The sequence below is a fragment of the Mesoplodon bidens genome (assembly GCF_964165515.1).
Source record: "Mesoplodon bidens genome assembly, contig: HAP1_SCAFFOLD_72, whole genome shotgun sequence".
Lineage (NCBI taxonomy): Eukaryota > Metazoa > Chordata > Mammalia > Artiodactyla > Ziphiidae > Mesoplodon > Mesoplodon bidens.
In genome coordinates, this window is record NW_027671438.1 from 1131442 (window position 1) to 1151915 (window position 20474).

The window sequence follows — 20474 nt, forward strand, 5'->3', positions numbered from 1 at the left end:
CTGCAGACTCATTTGTTATCATTTCTGTGAATAACTGAATAAAATGCGAAAAAAGAAAAAAGAATGGCTAACAATTTTAGGTAGTTTGCTTAATCTCCATACTAGGAAAGACTAAGCACAAAAAAAAAAAATTCTCAAAATTTTATTTTGAAAGCACCTACAAGTGTATATGGTCTTTTTATAGCAAATAACTTGGAATTATGAACTGTCAAATAAGTCTAATCTTCTCTGATGATAAAATTGCTGACTTTATTTGAAACTATGAAATGAAAAATGAGGTAATAATCAGAAATTCTTAAGAAAAGGAGTAGAAAAAACAAAATTATAAGAGTTATGTTAAAAAATATTTTGAAAGAAACATAAAATCCCCATTACTGGTACAGAGCTTTTAAAACCTTATTTTGGTTTTAAGTTTTAATAAATATTTATATGTTTACATAATTACTGTCATAAGGAAGACACAATTGTAGGTCAGCTTTCTTCATTCTTTCTTTATTAAGCATTATTCTATTTTGCTCCATCATCTTGTAATTATACTATAGTAACTGTGTAATTTTCTACTAAGTGGATATAATTTCCTAAACTGTTTTCCTTTTGTTAACAATTAAAGATGTTTCTAATTTTTTGTTATTGCAAATGACATGACAATGAGCATCTTTATATAATAATTTTCTGGATTATAAAGTATTTATTGGCATAAGCATCCAGAATTAAAATTAATGTGTAAAAAGCTATTAACATTTTTATCTTGCTAGACATTGCCAAATTACTTGCCAAAAGATGGAACCAAATTATATTGCAAAAATCTTTGCCAACAGAAGACATTATATATAATTTTTGATTTTGCTAAATTAATAAGTTGGAAACCTATGTTCCATTTCTTTGAATTCTTTGATAACAGAGTGCTGCTGGAGGCTGGGAGGGCAGCCATGTCCGTGAAGGCTCCCCAGCGTTTGGAGCTGGGAAGTGGAAAAAGGTAAAAAAAATACTAATTGTATTTTCCCTCGATTGTTATCTCTCACTATTTTCTGCCTCTGTGTAACTTATATCTAGGTAACTGGAGAAAAATCATGTGGCAGGGCAAATTGGTATTCCAATAAATTAGTAATCACCAACTTCAAATGGATTTTCAACACTGGAAATATTGCTCTGACTTATAGTACGTTCTTTCTAATTCTCCTTAAGGACTATTTTCTGAGAAGCTTTACCTACCCTCCTCAAATTTTCCTCCATCCTCTCTACTCCCTCCACTCTGAGCCGGTGAGGTGCTTCATAACTCATTAAGAACACAGAAGTCAGTAAATAGTCCACTGCCAAATCCATTAATTCATTAGCATTTGCGTTGATCTTTGTATTCCCTTTTACTACAGGAGTTAAAGTTAAAAGGCCATGTGCACTACAGATAGCATTTCATTTTCTCTCATCTTCTCAAGTACTTCACAGCACTGCATTTTCTACAACCCATCTACTCCTTATGAATGATTCTTGCCAAAATTCAACCTCATTCTAGACTAGTAACTCCAACTTAAAATGTTAAAAACTCTATGTGTAACATGAAAGCCTCCCTCCTCCCCTAATCCCTGCATATCTTCTTTAGCCAATTCATGTCTGAGCTTTTCAAAATTGTTATCTTCATATATTGTTTCCATTTCCTCACGTCCCATTTACTCTATAAGTTACATCCATCTGACTTCTCTCACCGTAATCTCTTTGCCCACTGTCCTGAAATTTTACTTATGGAGGTCACCAGCGATCTCCATGTCAGTATAGCCAACGAATAGTTTTTGTCCTATTTCTAGGCTCTTTCCTTCTTTAAAAAAGAAAAAGAAAAACAAAAAGCGTTTTTTTTCTTCTATGCTTTTACACTCTCATCATCTTCTGTCTTGGTATATTTTACTGGTTTTCTTTGTTTAATCTGATTTCTAATATTCTATTAGTTTCCTTTATCTGCAGTGGAATAAACCAGTATATGAAGGATTATTCTCAACAGTTATTTCTCATAATAACAGTACTAGTAGCAGCAGTCAATACTCTATAATGCTTATCATGTGCCAGACACTATTCTAAGACACTGTTTAAATACATATATATAGACACACACACATATATATATGAGGTTTTCCTCCTCATACGCCTATGAAATAAGCCTATTATTATACCCGTGTTACAAATGAGAAAACTGAGGCAATGAGAGGCCAAGGTCACATGATCAGTACTTGGTGAAGCCCCGCCTAAGTTAATGCTGAGTTAATGCTGGACAAGTTAAATAATGTCTCACAGATTGGCCTTAAAAGTGAGCAACATTTAATTAATGACTTGTGAAGTATCAGAAAGAAAATGGAACATTTTAAATTGAATGGGAACTACTAAGTCATGTATCAGTAACTAAGAATGACTCTTATTGAATGAAATTATTTTTCATTATTCTTTTGAAAGAAGAATATTCTTGTGTTAGTGTTTCACAGTTTTTTTTTCATTCACATATTTATTCATTTATTAGCCACACATTTCCTACACACCTTCTATGTGCCAGTGTCTGCTGCAAGCCTTGGAAGATTCAGCGGTGAGCAAAAAATTACAAAGTCCTTGCTCTTAAGCAAATGTCCAGTGGTGGAGGAAGACAGAGTAAACGTAAATAAATTTTGTACAGCGACAGAAATACAACTGGACAATGGGACGGAGAGGCACTGAGGAGGCAGGTCTCTTTGGTCAAGATAGTAGTGGTGGCGTTTGAACCGAGACCTTAATGATCAGAGGGAAATTGGTCTGGGTAGAAGGATTAGCCCATCTAAAGCTGGGAGAGCAAGAAGTAGAGCTTGTTGCATCTGAGGGACTGAAAAAGACAACTGTGCCTCGAACCCCATAAAGGTCAGGGAAAGATGTAGTAAGTGACTAGAGCACATGGTCCCTGTGAGCCTGGCTAAGTAGTTGAAAATTTAATCTCTTTACAATAGATAGCCTTTAGAGGTTAGAAGCAGTGCAATAATAGCATCTGATTTGTGCTTTTTGAAAGACTACTTTGACTGTTGAGTGTCCTACAAAAGCAAAATACTTGTGTCTCTATGAAGCGCAGATAGTAAAATTTAAAAAGCCCAATGAGCTCATAAGCAGTTGGTTTACTAAGTGTAATCATTTATCTTAACTAGACTTCATTAATATAAGCTTGGTGACCTTGGGATCCTGGGACATATTAGATTAGGGAAACCCAACTATTTTCAAATAGTGTGATTTGAAAAATTCTCGAACTTGTTGGGGTTCAGGAAGATTATTTTATTGCTGGGCCTGGATGGGAAGTTTAGAATAAGAAAAGAAAGTATGATGGCTCGCTTCCATCTATTCTCCCTTCCTGTGGGAGAAATGATGGTGGGGTGACTACTTTGCTGTTGACCCAATGCTTAAATTTCAGAGCTAGTTCAATCCAGTAAATATTTGCTGAACAACTATTATATGTTAGGCACCTTGCTGAAACTGGGAATATAGAGAATAATTAATAATAAAAGCAGGTATTACTAACAAGAGACAGGCACTGTGCTAATGCTAAACATGCACCATCTCAAGTTACATTAATTTACACACTAACCATGTAGGGTAGATGCATTTATTATACCATTTTCCGGGTGAGAAATCTAATCCCTTTAAGGGGCTTAAGTTACTTCTCCAAGGTTACACAGCTAGTTAGGGGCATAGGCAGTATTTGGACTCAGGTCTGGTATCAGCACCAATTCTCTTAGCTATTATGGTCTATAAGGACCTTACTTGAGAAGTTCAGGATTATACATATATGGGTACAACCAACCCTAAGACCATCTGGCAAAACTGGCTGCTTGAGAAGTCCTGGATTTATGTAAGATGCTCTTGGAATGGAGAAGATCGTGAAGGAGGGTCCCCAAAACACACTCTCTATACTAAGGGGCAACAGAAGAGAAAAAGAAGTAGCCTACAGCAGTATGATATTGAGGACCAAGAAACAGTGTTTCTCTCTTTTGTGAATAGTTATTACATTATTTCTACTGCAAAATATCAGAAAGAAATCACAGTACTATGGACAGTTTGTGGAGCCACCCTATCTTAGCGTTCATCCTGGCAGGTGTAGAGTTCATAGTATGACCCTGGCACCTAAGTGTAGTTAAGTAAGCTTTCATTTTTCTTTAGCCTGAAAGCAAAATAGCTTTCTGATAGGTATAGTTTAGGAAAGTCTTCAAAGAAAATATTTAAAGTCCACTATCTCAGAGAAAAGCAATTTTGCAAAAGATCTGTCAGCAAAAGCAAGGCCAAACACACCAATTATTTAGTGAGACTTGTATTGTTATATCATTGCTCATGTTGTTTCTTTATGCATTTACCTGGAAGAAGGCTTTTAATGTTCAACAATTCTCAAAGAGATAAAGACCCACACTGACGTGTCAGAAAGAGCTGTGCCCTGGAATTAGATCAGTTTAGGTTTGACAACTTACTAGAATTAGGTAACGTTCTTAATCTTTCTGAGCCTGTTTCCTATCTGCAAATAGGGATAACACTATCTATTACAGACGGATGTGGTTCAATTAAATGACACATGTAAATGAAATATAGCCTTCCAGACTGAGAACATACCTAGTAAATGTTAAGTGATCTGCAAATATTCTGCTTTCTTGAAATGGATGAAACCTGTTATCATGTTCTTAACCAATGGTCTAAATATCAAGACAATATTTAGTTAAAAGTTATATTTGTTCTTTCACTGTCCATCTGCATTTTAACATATTCTAACATATTCTCCTTGATCAATTGTGTCAATATTAGTAACATTTGTCAATTAAGCTATTATTGTTCATATGTTTAAAATATTTCAATGTGATAAAAGTCATTACTCAAAGGGATGCCTAGCTGGCTTTGTCAAAGATTTATTTTAAGTAAAAATAAAAGACACATTTTTCATTTTCACCAAGTTTTATTGAACAGTGTATTCATTAACTGTATGAACTTTGTGGCCAACCCAATACAGTAGCCAAGACATGGAAACAACCTCAGTGATTTTTGTGGGTGAATGGATGAAGAAAATGGGGTGCATGCAACCTACTATTATTCAGCCATGATAAAGAAGGAAATCTGGCTATTTGTGACCACATGGGTGGATTTGGGGGGCATTATGCTAAATGAAATGTCAGACAGAGAAAGATAAATACTTTAGGATCTCATATGTGAAATCTAAACTGCTGAACTCATGATAGAAAGAATGGAATGATGGTTGCCAGAGCTGGGGGTTGAAGGTGAGGAAAATGAGTGAAGATGATCAAAAGATAAAAACTTCTAGTTATAAGATAAGTGAGTAATGGTGATGTCATGTACAGCTTGGTCGCTACAGTTAACAATACCGTATTTTACGTTTGAAAGTTGCTAAGAGAGTAGATCTTGAAAGTTCTCATCACAAAAATAAAATTGGTAATTATGTGAATTAAGGTTAACTAAACTTATTGTGGTAGTCATTTCACACTATATATATATATCAATCATCACATTGTACACCTTGGACAGATACAATATTATATGTCAATTCAATCTCAATAAAACTGGAAAAATCTCATTTATATTTTAGCATAAATATATCAAATGGGTTTCTTAACAAGATGAATAATAACTATAGATAAAAGGAAATAAGATATTGTTGTTGCTGTTGTTTGCTTTTCCAGAGTGCAAAACACTAAAAAGGGGGGAGGTGAGTATGGGCTTGCAGATGCTGCTTCATGGGCCCTAATGCTATGATACAGACATTTAGTCCAGATCTGAAAGAGAACTTGAGTCATTTCAACAAATCTGCAAAACAGTCATGTTCAAACATGAAGAGATATCAGTAACTTCTTTTTCACACTGCAAGAAATCTGCCTTCAGCTTTCAGCAAAACCTCAGTTTTTGGGTTATGAGGGTAACAGTTCTTAAGCAAGCAGTACAATGCTTCCACCAGTGCTTTCTCCCTATGATGAATAAGTTTTCAGTCTCCCCACCAGTGCTCATCCCTTCTCCCCTTAATGTCTTGGCCAAAATTCAACCATCAGCCCAGAAAACTCCTCCCCAGTTTCATTGACTGTACGTGACCACGTTATTTCAATCACCTTGGCACATTTATATTACCTACTTCCTAAGGTAGGTATAATATATATGAGATTTTAAATAAAAGAATGCCTGTAAAGTACTTAATGCTCAACTCCTAGCACAATATGAAAATTCTGTAACTGCTGACTAGCATTATTATTATATCATTTATATTAAAACTAATCTGTACTTTCTTTCACCCACCCATGTTCTTTGTCCCCAACTGGGGTAAAGGAAATAAATGAACATTTATTGATTATCTACAGTGAGAGTATAGAATGCAGTGTAGGCTATAGAATTAGTGGTGTTCAACACTGAAACTGACCTGGATTTGAATTCCAGACCTCTCACTTACTTAGACTTTACGACGCCTCAGTTCCCTTACTGATAATTAGAGATAATAGACATTTCAGGGACCACGGTAAGGATTAAAAATATTATAATGTTTGGATCCAGAAAGGGCATTCATTACCTCATTTCATGTAAACTCTTAGATAATCTGATTGAGTTTTGAGAATCTGATAACGGCTCTGCATCCTTTTGCATTTGCTAACCATTCATAGCATTTTGCATAGAATTCCAGGGCTTTGCTAATATGAAAATCAATCAAAGGCTTTAGTTGGCACAAAGGACTCAGAGAACTTGTTATGGGGCAAGAATTAGAATTCTTCTTGAAATACAGACTATCATCCTGGAGAAGAAAGAACAACATTTTAATGTGGTCAAATTTGGGTCAAAACTATGCACTTCCATAATGATGTTTCTACCAGGTCTTGATTTGACTGGGATTGAAATTTCTGACATTACTGTCCCCATCACAGACTTGAAAACCTGGCAGACAATCACGTGCAACCTACAGTTAAAGGTCGCTCATCTAAAAAAAAAAATGGGTTTGTTACTACCATTCCGACAAGAGCGTTATGAAGATTAAGAAAAAGCACAAATAAACTCTCCTAACACCTGACAGCCAAGTAATCCATCTTTCAGCTCTTTCAATTCTTTTTCCTTCTTACCTGACTTATTTCCTTCCTTGCTCTGAGTTCTCACTGTGTTTCATGTCCCACAATGCTGAAGTCATTGTAATGCTTTTACTCAGAAATCTCATTTAACATTTAGCATAGTAAATAAGAAAGCCTAAGAAGTGATTGAGGTAAACTGCCCTTATTACATCATTCTGATAACCTGATTTGTCCAGAAATGTAACTATGTGATTCTCCTTTACTTCTAGTTGCTCACCATTCATGGGCACAAATTGAGTGTATATCGGATATATTAAATTCCTGCAAAATTCTCTGTGGTGTGATTTGGGGTTCTCTTTGTGTACTACAGCTTTCCTAAAACTAAACTATTATCATTTCTACTCCTCTTCTGTCTGAAAATCCTCAAAACATAATTTCTAATTAGTAGTTATACTAATTGGCATTATAGTCATTCTTTTTTTTTTTTTTTTTTTTCGGTAGGCGGGCCTCTCACTGTTGTGGCCTCTCCCCTTGCAGAGCACAGGCTCCGGATGCGCAGGCTCAGCAGCCATGGCTCACGGGCCTAGCCGCTCTGCGGCATGTGGGATCTTCCCAGACCGGGGCACGAACCCGTGTCCCCTGCATCGGCAGGCGGACTCTCAACCACTGCGCCACCAGGGAAGCCCCTATAGTCATTCTTTTTTGCTTTTTCTCTGATTATAAGTATCTTCTGACGCTTAAGTCCATCAAATGGGTTCTCTACATATGAGGAAGTTCAAAGGGGAACGTAGGAGGAGTAGGGTAAGAAGACATTCACACACAGAATTAGTGGAAGCCTTAGCAGTAACAAAGCTAGTGAAATTAGAGCTCATTAATTAGCAGTCAGGAAAATTTCATCATGTGTTGTCATTAATTGGTCAACTAGGGTAATTAGGCTTACAAACAATAGAAAGCAAAGAATGGAAAATCTATTGTTTCTGCCAGCTTCTCCTGCTTGTTATAAGCGTAATTTTCTCCTAGTTTATGAAACAATAACAGTTTGGTATTAGAATTTAAATGCCATCAATATAAGATATGGAGATATGTGAAGCCTACTACACTTTCTTCGTAAACTAGTACTATAGCATCATAAATTCCAGTAGAATGATTTAGTTGAAAGATAAAATTCATGCAGAGTACACTATTTGTTTAAACTTCAAAAGAATCAAAAAGGATTGCTATATCTTGGCACACTCTTCTTTGTAGCATATATTAGAGCCGGCCTTTTTTTGATTAAGAGCTACTGTTCTGTAGAGAACACTTTTTTTCATATTCATAATCATCATGCAAATCAAGGATCTGACTTCCTTAGAATCAGTAAGTGTTTTTTTCCTCACTTCTTAACAAAGAACAGAACAGCTGATAAGAAAACTAAAATACCTCTTTTTATTGATGCAGAGCTGATTTACGATATTATATTAGTTTCAGGTGTACAACATAGTGATTCAGTATTTTTATAGATTATACTACATTTAATTATTATAAAATGATGGCTATATTTCCCTGTGCTGAACAATAAAATCCCTCTTTTGTTAAAAAAATAGCAAATGATGGATGTTAGAAAATTAATTTATTTCCCATGAATAATGATCAATAACTATGGGACACTGGCCCATGTAAATTAAGAGGCTTCTTTTTCCATGTGATTCTGAATACAAAATGTATCCATATTCAGGAATCGTTTTCAAAGTGAATTTTTTTGGGTACCTTAATAATCATAATGGGTAGTAAGATCAATTTGTTTTAACACTTATGTAGATCAGTGTTGAATATAAAATGATAAAACATAGGGTCTTTTCACTTTTTAATTTTAACTCTGTACATGAGACAAAGAAAACGAACTGCTTTCTATCATACTGTAGTTTTTGCTCAACTCCTACGACCAAAATCCTTGAAAGAGAGAATTACCTGTTTGTGTCCTTTCAGAACAACCCCCTTGCATACCAGGGCCATAAAAAAACAATAGCCTTGAGAGACCATTCAAGGAAATCATGGTTATTGATTCATCCCTCAAATAGGACCCAATTGAGCAACAAAAGGATGCTGAAGTTTATCGTTTCTTCTCAGTGAATTTATAACTCTGGAAGATTTAAATGTCTTTTCCTAGATGACAGAGGTGGCTTCTATACACATACACAATGGACACGTACACACAAATAACACCCTGATATCCATTTTACATCTGTAATTCCACTCTGAATTCTCCCTGCCATTAACCAACTCAAATGCCACATTATTCAACTCCTTTCCCTTGCTGGTTGGATTGGGTTCAGGAAACAGGGAGCAATTTTAATGTCCTCTTTAGTAAACCTACACCCTATTTATGAACTAAGAAGAAATAGTTTTGGTTTCTATTTTCTGATATCTTGAGCCTTTCATATGATTGCATCTCTCCAACTATATGTCTTCTCATCTACTAACTGATGGTTGGCACTCAACTCTCATCCCTTTATCTCGGAATCTCATCCCTTTAGCTTAAATCTTTTTTTCCCATTGAAATTCAAATACTGGTTGTGCTTTAAGATCGTAGTCATTTTTACCTCAGCCTGAATGATCCAAAAGCAAGTTTTGATGATGTGCAAGAGGGAAGGGAACTTGAGGGCATAAGTGTTCTGCAGAGGGTATTAGGGAATAGAGAAGACAGAGCAATAAATAGACTCACAGGGGAAACTCAGAAAGTGGAGCTTGATGAAACAAGCAAACATCACGGTTTTGCTAAGGTCTATTCTAATTAGTTGTTATTTGTGTGTAAAAGTTTGCCTACAAAGCATAACCTATGAGTGATTTGTGCCCCTGCATATTACGGATGTATAATATAATTCAAACAGTGCAAGGAACACACAGATTACCACATGGCCTCAGCCATGCTCCATTTTGTAGTCTGCCCACTTTGAGCATCAGAAAATGGATTGTAGAAATCTGGTTCATCTTATTTTAAACTTCTCATTCCCCAAATTTGAAATAGTACTTATTTAAAAACTAGGCTCTTTATAAAGGTCGCAAAAACACTATAAAGTATTCATTGAAAAGAACCTAACATTTACTACTGTAGTACATTATGTACAATTTATTGACTATTTCCACTGAATATACATTTATGTATTACATAATCTAACATTTATATTAAGTATAACTATAATATGATTCTTGTGTCAACCTTGACAAAGCTGGTGAAATCCTTTGCTACAAAAATATGTCTCTGCCATATCTTTTTGTTTCAGTATTAGTTTCCACATTTGCCAGCACGATACTTTTCATCCTACTAAACTAATAGGCCACTTAGTTGAATACTGGATAAAATACAAATTGCAGAGAATTCTCCATTTCTGTTTATAATTTTTAAAATTTCAACTACAAGTGCAAAGCTTTTATCAATTTCTGTAGCTTGCTCTCTTCCTAAACCTACTTGCTTCTTCCATCAATATTTAAGTTTCTGGTTTTAAATAACTGTGACTCTCCTTTAATGTGTTCTCTGTTAAAGGCTTTCTCTCCCTTTAGAATTGTTAGTAGGAGAAGTGGTATTTTTGTGGGAAGAAAACTGCATCTTCTCTGCTACTCAGCTGTCAGGACTATAGAGCTACATCCTCAGTTGTATAATCAAAAACCTGGCCTGGCATCAACTAGTGGGATGAAAAAGACTATGCAAAAAAGCCAGTTGTTTTAAAACATTATGGCTGGTGATATAAATGGCTGCAGCATATTATATCTACACCTGCATGTTTTTAACTTCCAGAAACTAAAAATCACCTCTGCAACATGCAATCAGCCATGAAGAAAGAAAGAAACAAACAAAAACCCAGTATTGAAAATTTTCTGCCTGATACGTGAATGTATTGGCGAACAAGCCTGCTACTTCTAGTATTTACATAAAGACAGTAGTCAAATAACCAATGCACTAAAACAAACAATTCTTCTGTGAGAAAAAAGAATGATGCTACTTAGAGTTGATGGACATGAACTTTAGGAATTTTAGAGCTGAAAATAATCTTGGAGGCCTCCTTTTAGCGATGAGGAATATGAGGTCTGTGGTGGTTAAGTGAATTTTCCAAGCCAGAGATGGGACTAGGGTCAAAGTTGAGATCTTCTGCCAGGAGGTTGAGCTTACTCTTTGAACTTGCTGGGTGTTTACATATTGCATCAACAGAGCCTATATGTACTGGATTTTCTTCCATTTACTAATAGAAGCAAGTTAGTGCCTTTACAGGTATTGTAGTATAAAATCAGCCCATTCAGCCAAAAATTAGTCAATCTAGGAGTCCCAAAGAGACAATGCTTTGCAGGCTTTTTCTTTTCTTTTCTTTTCTTTTCCACTGGAAATGGGAATTACATAGATAATGCATGTTTGTGTGTATGTACGTATATTATATATATATATATATATATAAATATATATACTTAGATCTTGTTCAAATTTAAAAGAATACAATTTTTATAGTCTAATTACGTATGACATAAAAATAGAACATCGTTAATCAAATACATTTGCAGTATTTATTTTTGTAAGTATCTTCCTTTCTTTATATATCTATACAGTTTTAAAGATAATGGGACGACACAGAAATATTATTCATTTTCAAGCTAACACTGATAAGTAATGTTTTGTAAGTGCCCTAAATTATGTAAAGACTAAAAGTTCCATTGTTCTATCTATTCTATGGAAAGTGGTTGATGTTTAGCTATGCAATAATGTATCAATCTCAGGAAACAATTCTTAGGTTAAAAAACTCATTTTCCCTATGATGTCTTTTCACCAAGATTTAATTCAAAGAATTTGCCTTTGTAAGATCTCCATCACTTTTCACCATTGTTCCCATGCATGTTCCTGTTAAGAGTGCCTGATTCTGTTGCTAAGCAACCTTGCAGTCTGGTTGGGTCATGATGGTGAACTAATGATTATTTAAAATGTGTCTGTTTGGATAGGGTCTTTTAAAGAATATCGTGATACTTTTGTGTAAGAGGCTGGGTAAGAGGGTTCTTCATTTCAACTTACAGTTCTACAGGAATATAAGTGATAGAATGATGTTTTCCAGAAGAGTTGGAAGAATGCCAAGAGTACACTAAAAAGCACTAGGTCTTACTTCTCCCGGTATGCTTTTTTTCTAGAAAAGGGTAAAAGTCAGTCAGATGACAAGTCAAGAAATTTACCAAAGGATTTCAAAGAAATAAGAGGAACATCAATATTCCTTTTATTGACTAGGTTAAATTATTATGTTTTTCCTTCTCCTCCCAAATTCTTAAGAATAATTGTCAAGCCATATTATGTTGAAAACTAAGTCCCATGTAAGCGAGACATGGGTATTTGAATTTTATCAGGCTTCCAGATAAAACTAAATTGTTGATTAAATCTTCTCCATCCTGCTTGCTCTTGTCCCAGACATCCCTCTCCAGTTCAGGAATATCCTCCTTTAAACAGCTTATTTAACCATATGGGACTGATGCCAGTAGCCTTAATATTTTCTGTACGGTATACTGGGATATATAAGGGGACTACCATCATATCTCTAGCATGTAGTGAGAGTTGGTAAATAGCATTCCCAGTGTGTATCTGGAAAAACAAAAAGGTTGTGCCTTTAAACCATCTTTCCTGGTGATAAAGCAAAGAATCAAAGGTATTTCATTACTAAAGAATCCGAGAATGTCCTAACTCTAAGAGAAGAGCACTTCTAATGTCATCTCAATATCCATCCAATCCAGAAGCAGAGCTGATGGTGCTACCAAGAGACACAGTCTCCTTGTGGGGACACCACCTTCAAAAGTTTTGGAAGGTACCCCCAAACATCACCAGTTTTCTTTACACCCTTGCTTGTCTCTAGTATTTAAAGATACATCTGATACTTATTGATTCTATTTATATTTTGAGGGTGATCCCTTCTTAGGGATATCATCTCATATGCAAAGTTAAAAGTATTGATCATTTTTCTCTCCTAAACTTAAACTATTATAATTTATGTTTAAGGCAGCCAAGTTTAATAGCTTTATGACTTGGGGCCATAAAGGTGAGTGTTTCAATCTTGGTTCACTGTCCTGTAGGTGGTATATGGCCACTCCAGGTATCAGTTTTCTTACTTATAAAATAGGGTTTGCAGTGCTTTCTTCACAGAGAAACGATTAAATTTGATATGCTAACATAGTGTCTACCATATAGTGTACATTAAATGTGAGCCCTCTTTCCTATCTCCACTGGGTGTGGCCAACTTCTAGTTTTCTAGCATTTACTAGAAAATTTCATACCTTCTAGGAATATATGGCTTCTGATCATATCCCCTTACCATCTTCATTTTACTAACCTAAAGGCTCTTAATTTTTTTGTAATTCCCACATTCTTATTTCCTATCTCAGCTACTTTTCTGTTAATTTTTTAGAATTCAGTTTATTTTAGCAGGCATTAATTGAGGTAAGGGGAATTACAGTAGGTCCTATGGTTACAAATGTAAACAGGATCCCTGTTCTCAGGTACCTTACAGTCTAGTGTCAAGAGTAGTAAACAGACAAAAAATTGCAATTTGACCTGATAAATTCTGTGATATTGGTAAGCCTGTGACAACACAAGTGAAATACCTAAATCAGATTAGGGAGGATGGGAAATTAAAGGTAAAGGAGCTGGTCGTACTTGTAGGCTTTTCTCTAGAGTTGGCAAACATCTGTACCTGTGTTCAAGGTTTAGATTGACCAAGACAGCCTTAACATTCCTTTCAGCTTAATAAAACTTTAGACAGGTTTCTTCCTGACTTATAGGCCCTTGACCTCCCCTTATTTAGAACATTTACTCTAAAAAAACATGCAAATTCTTTTTTCACCCCTTTGACACGTAAATCTTCTTCTAGTCATCTTGCCAGATTTACAACCCAGGAATGTCTTTCTCAGGGACATGGGAGCCAATTTTCGAAATGTAATCATCAAGAAAGATAGCACCGACCCCGGAGGAAGATGGCGGAAGAGTAAGACGCGGAGATCACCTTCCTCCCCACAGATACATCAGAAATTCATCTACACGTGGAACAACTCCTACAGAACACCTACTGAACGCTGACAGAAGACCTCAGACCCCCCAAAAGGCAAGAAACTCCCCACATACCTGGGTAGGGCAAAAGAAAAAAAGAATAAACAGAGACAATAGGATAGGGACGGGGCCTGCACCAGTGGGAGGGAGCCGTGAAGGGGGGAAGGTTTCTACACACTACAAGCCCCTTCGCGGGCGGAGACTGCAGGTGGCGGAGGGGGAAAGCTTCGGAGTAGCAGAGGAGAGCACAGCAACAGGGGTGCGGAGAGCAAAGCGGAGAGATTCTGGCACAGAGGACCGGTGCCCTCAGGCACACACCAGCCCGAGAGGCTTGTCTGCTCGGCCGCCGTGGCGGGCGGGGCTGGGAGCTGAGGCTCGGGTATCGGCTTTCAGTCGGAGCGCAGGGAGAGGACTGGGGCTGGCGGCAGGAAGAGAGCCTGAAGGGGTTAGTGCACCACGGCTAGCCCGGAGGGAGTCGGGGGAAAGGGTCTGGAGCTGCCGAAGAGGCAAGAGACTTTTTTCCCTTTTGTTTCCTGGTGCGCGAGGAGAGGGCATTAAGAGGGCTGCTTGGGGAAGCGCCGGAGACAGGCACGAGCCGCGGGTAAGGCACGGACCTCGGAGACGGGCGTGGGCCGCCGCCGCCGCCGCCCGCCGCCGCCGCCCGCCGCCGCCGCCCGCCGCCGCCGCCGCCGCCGCCGCCGCCGCCACCGCCGCCTGCCGCGGCCCGCCGCCGCCGCCGCCGCGGCCCGCCGCCGCCACCGCTGCCGCCGCCGCCGCGGGGCCTGTGTGCGAGCGCGGGTCACTGTCCGCCCCGCCTTCCGGGGGGCCTGTGCACCCCGCCACTGCCGCGGTCCCCGAGACCCGGGGACGGCTTTCCCGGGAAAGCGCACGGAGCGCCTCGGGCTGCTGCAACGTCACGCCGGCCTCTGCCGCCGCAGGCCCGCCCCACACTGCGCGCCCCTCCCTCCCCTCTGCCTGAGTGAGCCAGAGCCCCCGAATCAGCGGCTCCTTTAAACCCGTCCTGTCTGAGCGAAGAACGGACGCCCTCCGGCGACCTACGCACAGAGGCGGGGCCAGGTCCAAGGCTGAGACCCGGGAGCTGTGAGAGCAGAGGCAGGGAAATCTCTCTGTGCAGCCTCGGAGGCAGCGGATTAAAGCTCCACGGTCCATTTGATGTGCCCTGCGTCTGTGGAGTGCATGAATGGACAGCGAATCATCCCAAATTGAGGAAGTGGACTTTGAGGACAAGATTTAAGACTTTCCCCCCTTTTCCTCTTTTTACAATGAATTATCCCAAATTAAGGAGGTGGACTTGGAGAGCAAGATTTTTGATTTTTCCCCCTGCTCTCTTTTTGTGAATGTGTATGTGTAATCTTCTGTGTAAGATTCTCTCTGTATAGCTTTGCTTCCACCATATGTCCCAGGGTTCTATCGGTCCGGTTTTTTTTTTTCAATAATTACTTTCTAATTTTAATAACGCTACTATATTTCATACTTTATTCTATTTTACTTTACCTGCTCTTTCTTTTTTTCCTACTCTCCCTTCCTCCCTCCCTCCCTCCGCTCCTCCTTTCCTTCTTTCTTTTTCTTTCCTCCCTCCCACCCTTCTTCTTTCCACTTTCTTTTTCTTTCCTTCCTCCCTCCCTCCTGTCTTTCTTCCTTTCCTTCCTCCCTCCCTCCCTCCTTTCTTTCCTTCTTTCTTTCCAGCCTTCCTCCCTCCCTCCCTCCTTTCTTTCTTCCTTCCTTCCTTCCTTCCTTCCCTTCTTCCTTTCTTTCCCTCTTGCTTTCTTTCTTCTACTAATTCTTTCTTTCTGCTTTTTCTCCCTATTATTCTGAGCCGGGTGGATGAAAGGCTCTTGGTGCTGCAGCCAGGAGTCAGTGCTGTGCCTCTGAAGTGGGAGAGCCAACTTCAGGACACGGGTCCACAAGAGACCTCCCAGCTCCACATAATATCAAGCAGCGAAAATCTCCCAGAGAGCTCCATCTCAACACCAGCACCCAGCTTCAGTCAACGACCAGCAAGCTACAGTGCTGGTCACCCTATGCCAAGCAACTAGCAAGGCAGGAACACAAACCCACCCATTAACAGAGAGGCTACCTAAAAACATAATAAGGCCATAGGCACCCCAAAACACACCACCAGACGTGGACCTGTCCACCAGAAAGACAAGATCGAACCTCAACCACCAGAACACAGGCATTAGGCCCCCCCACCAGGGAGCCTACACAACCTACTGAAACAACCTTAGCCACTGGGGACAGACACCAAAAACAACGGGAACTACGAACCTGCAGCCTGCAAAAAGGAGACCCCAAACACAGTAACATAAGCAAAATGAGAAAACAGAAAAACACACAGCAGGTGAAGGAGCAAGATAAAAACCTACCAGACCTAACAAATGAAAAGGTAATAGGCAGTCTACCTGAAAAAGAATTCAGAATAATGATAGTAAAGCTGATCCAAGATTCTATTTCCAAGATCCATAATCTTGGAAATAGAATAGACAAAATGCAAGAAACAGTTAACAAGGACCTAGAAGAACTAAAGATGAATCAAGCATCGATTAATAACACAATAAATGAAATGAAAAATACTCTAGATGGGATCAATAGCAGAATCACTGAGGCAGAAGAATGGATAAGTGAGGTGGAAGATAAAATAGTGGAAATAACTGATGCACAGCAAAATAAAGAAAAAAGACTGAAAAGAACAGAGGACAGTCTCAGAGACCACTGGGACAACATTAAACGCACCAACATTCGAATTATAGGCGTTCCAGAAGAAGAAGAGAAAAAGAAAGGGACTGAGAAAATATTTGAAGAGATTATAGTTGAAAACTTCCCTAATATGGGAAAGGAAATAGTTAATCAAGTCCAGGAGGCACAGAGAGTCCCATACAAAATAAATCCAAGGAGAAATACGCCAAGACACATATTAATCAAACTGTCAAAAATTAAACACAAAGAAATCATATTAAAAGCAGCAAGGGAAAAACAACAAATAACACACAAGGGAATCCCCATCAGGTTAACAGCTGATCTCTCAGCAGAAACTCTACAAGCCAGAAGGGAGTGGCAGGACATAATTAAAGTGATGAAGGAGAAAAACCTGCAACCAAGATTACTCTACCCAGCAAGGATCTCATTCAGATTTGATGGAGAAATTAAAACCTTTACAGACAAGCAAAAGCTGAGAGAGTTCAGCACCACCAAACCAGCTTTACAACAAATGCTAAAGGAACTTCTCTAGGCAAGAAACACAACAGAAGGAATATACCTACAATAACAAACCCAAAGCAATTAAGGAAATGGGAATAGGAACATACATATCAATAATTTCCTTAAATGTAAATGGACTAAATGCTCCCACCAAAAGACACAGATTGGCTGAATGGATACAAAAACAAGACCCATATATATGCTGTATACAAGAGACCCACTTCAGACCTAGAGACACATACAGACTGAAAGTAAGGGGATGGAAAAAGATATTCCATGCAAATGGAAATCAAAAGAAAGCTGGAGTAGCAATTCTTATATCAGACAAAATAGACTTTAAAATAAAGACTATTAGAAGAGACAAAGAAGGATGCTACATAACGATAAAGGGATCAATCCAAGAAGAAGATATAACAATTGTAAATATTCATGCACCCAACATAGGAGCACCTCAATACATAAGGCAAATACTAACAGCTATAAAAGAAGAAATCGACAGTAACACAATCATAGTAGGAGACTTTAACACCCCACTTTCACCAATGGACAGATCATCCAAAATGAAAATAAATAAGGAAACACAAGCTTTAAATGATACATTAAACAAGATGGACTTAGTTGATATTTATAGGACATTCCATCCAAAAACAACAGAATACACATTTTTCTCAAGTGCTCATGGAACATTCTCTGGGATAGATCATATCTTGGGTCACAAATCAAGCCTTGGTAAATTTAAGAAAATTGAAATTGTATCAAGTATCTTTTCCAACCACAATGCTATGAGACTAGACATCAATTACAGGAAAAGAGCTGTAAACAATACAAACACATGGAGGCTAAACAATACACTACTCAATAACGAAGTGATCACTGAAGAAATCAAAGAGGAAATTAAAAAATACCTAGAAACAAATGAAATGGAGACACGACGACCCAAAACCTATGGGACGCAGCAAAAGCAGTTCTAAGGGGGAAGTTTATAGTAATACAATCCCACCTTAAGAAACAGGAAACATCTCGAGTAAACAACCTGACCCTGCACCTAAAGCAATTAGAGAAAGAAGAACAAAAAACCCCCAAAGCTAGCAGAAGGAAAGAAATCATAAAGATCAGATCAGAAATAAATGAAAAAGAAATGAAGGAAACGATAGCAAAGATCAACCAAACTAAAAGCTGGTCCTTTGAGAAGATAAACAAAATTGACAAACCATTAGCCAGACTCATCAAGAAAAGAAGGGAGAAGACTCAAATCAATAGAATTAGAAATGAAAAAGGAGAAATAACAACTGACACTGCAGAAATACAAAAGATCATGAGAGATTACTACAAGTAACTCTATGCCAATAAGATGGACAACCTGGAAGAAATGGACAAATTCTTAGAAATGCACAACCTGCCAAGACTGACTCAGGAAGAAATAGAAAATATGAATAGACCAATCACAAGCACTGAAATTGAAACTGTGATTAAAAATCTTCCAACAAACAAAGGCCCAGGACCAGATGGCTTCACAGGCGAATTCTATGAAACATTTAGAGAAGAGCTAACACCCATCCTTCTCAAACTCTTCCAAACAATTTCAGAGGAAGGAACACTCCCAAACTCATTCTACGAGGCCACCATCACCTTGATACCAAAACCAGGCAAGGATGTCACAAAGAAAGAAAAGTACAGGCCAATATCACTGATGAACACAGATGCAAAAATCCTCAAGAAAATACTGGCAAACAGAATCCAACAGCACATTAAAAGGATCATACACCATGATCAAGTGGGGTTTATTCCAGGAGTGCAAGGATTCTTCAATATACGCAAATCAATCAATGTGATACACCATATTAACAAGTTGAAGGAGAAAAACCATATGATCATCTCAATAGATGCAGAGAAAGCTTTCGACAAAATTCAACACCCATTTATGATAAAAACCCTGCAGAAAGTAGGCATAGAGGGAACTTTCCTCAACATAATAAAGGCCATATAGGACAAACCCACAGCCAACATTGTCCTCAATGGTGAAAAACTGAAACCATTTCCACTAAGATCAGGAACAAGACAAGGCTGCCCACTCTCACCACTCTTATTCAACCTAGTTTTGGAAGTTCTAGCCACAGCAATCAGAGAAGAAAAGGAAATAAAAGAAATCCAAATTGGAAAAGAAGAAGTAAAGCTGTCACTGTTTGCAGATGACATGATACTATACATAGAGCATCCTAAAGATGCTACCAGAAAACTACTAGAGCTAATCAATGAATTTGGTAAAGTAGCAGGATACAAAATTAATGCACAGAAATCTCTGGCATTCCTGTACACTAATGATGAAAAATCTGAAAATGAAATCAAGAAAACACTCCCATTTACCACTGCAACAAAAAGAATAAAATATCTAGGAATAAACCTACCTAAGGAGACAAAAGACCTGTATGCAGAAAATTATAAGACACTGATGAAAGAAATTAAAGATGATACAAATAGATGGAGAGATATACCATGCTCCTGGATTGGAAGAATCAATATTGTGAAAATGACTCTACTACCCAAAGCAATCTACAGATTCAATGCAATCCCTATCAAACTACCTCTGGCATTTTTCAGAGAATTAGAACAAAAAATTTCAAAATTTGTTTGGAAAAACAAAAGACCCCAAATAGCCAAAGCAATCTTGAGAACGAAAAATGGAGCTGGAGGAATCAGGCTCCCTGACTTCAGACTAGACTACAAAGCTACAGTAATCAAGACAGTGTGGTACTGGCATAAAAACAGAAAGATAGATCAATGGAACAGGATAGAAAGCCCAGAGATAAACCCACGCACATATGGTCACCTTATTTTTGATAAAGGAGGCAGGAATGTACAGTGGAGAAAGGACAGCCTCTTCAATAAGTGGTGCTGGGAAAACTGGACAGGGACATGAAAAAGTATGAGATTAGATCATTCCCTAACACCATACACAAAAATAAGCTCAAAATGGATTAAAGACCTAAATGTAAGGCCAGAAACTATCAAACTCTTAGAGGAAAACATAGGCAGAACACTCTATGACATAAATCACAGCAAGATCCTTTTGGACCTACCTCCTAGAGAAATGGAAATAAAGACAAAGATAAACAAATGGGACCTAATGAAACTTCAAAGCTTTTGCACAGCAAAGGAAACCATAAAGAAGACCAAAAGACAACCCTCAG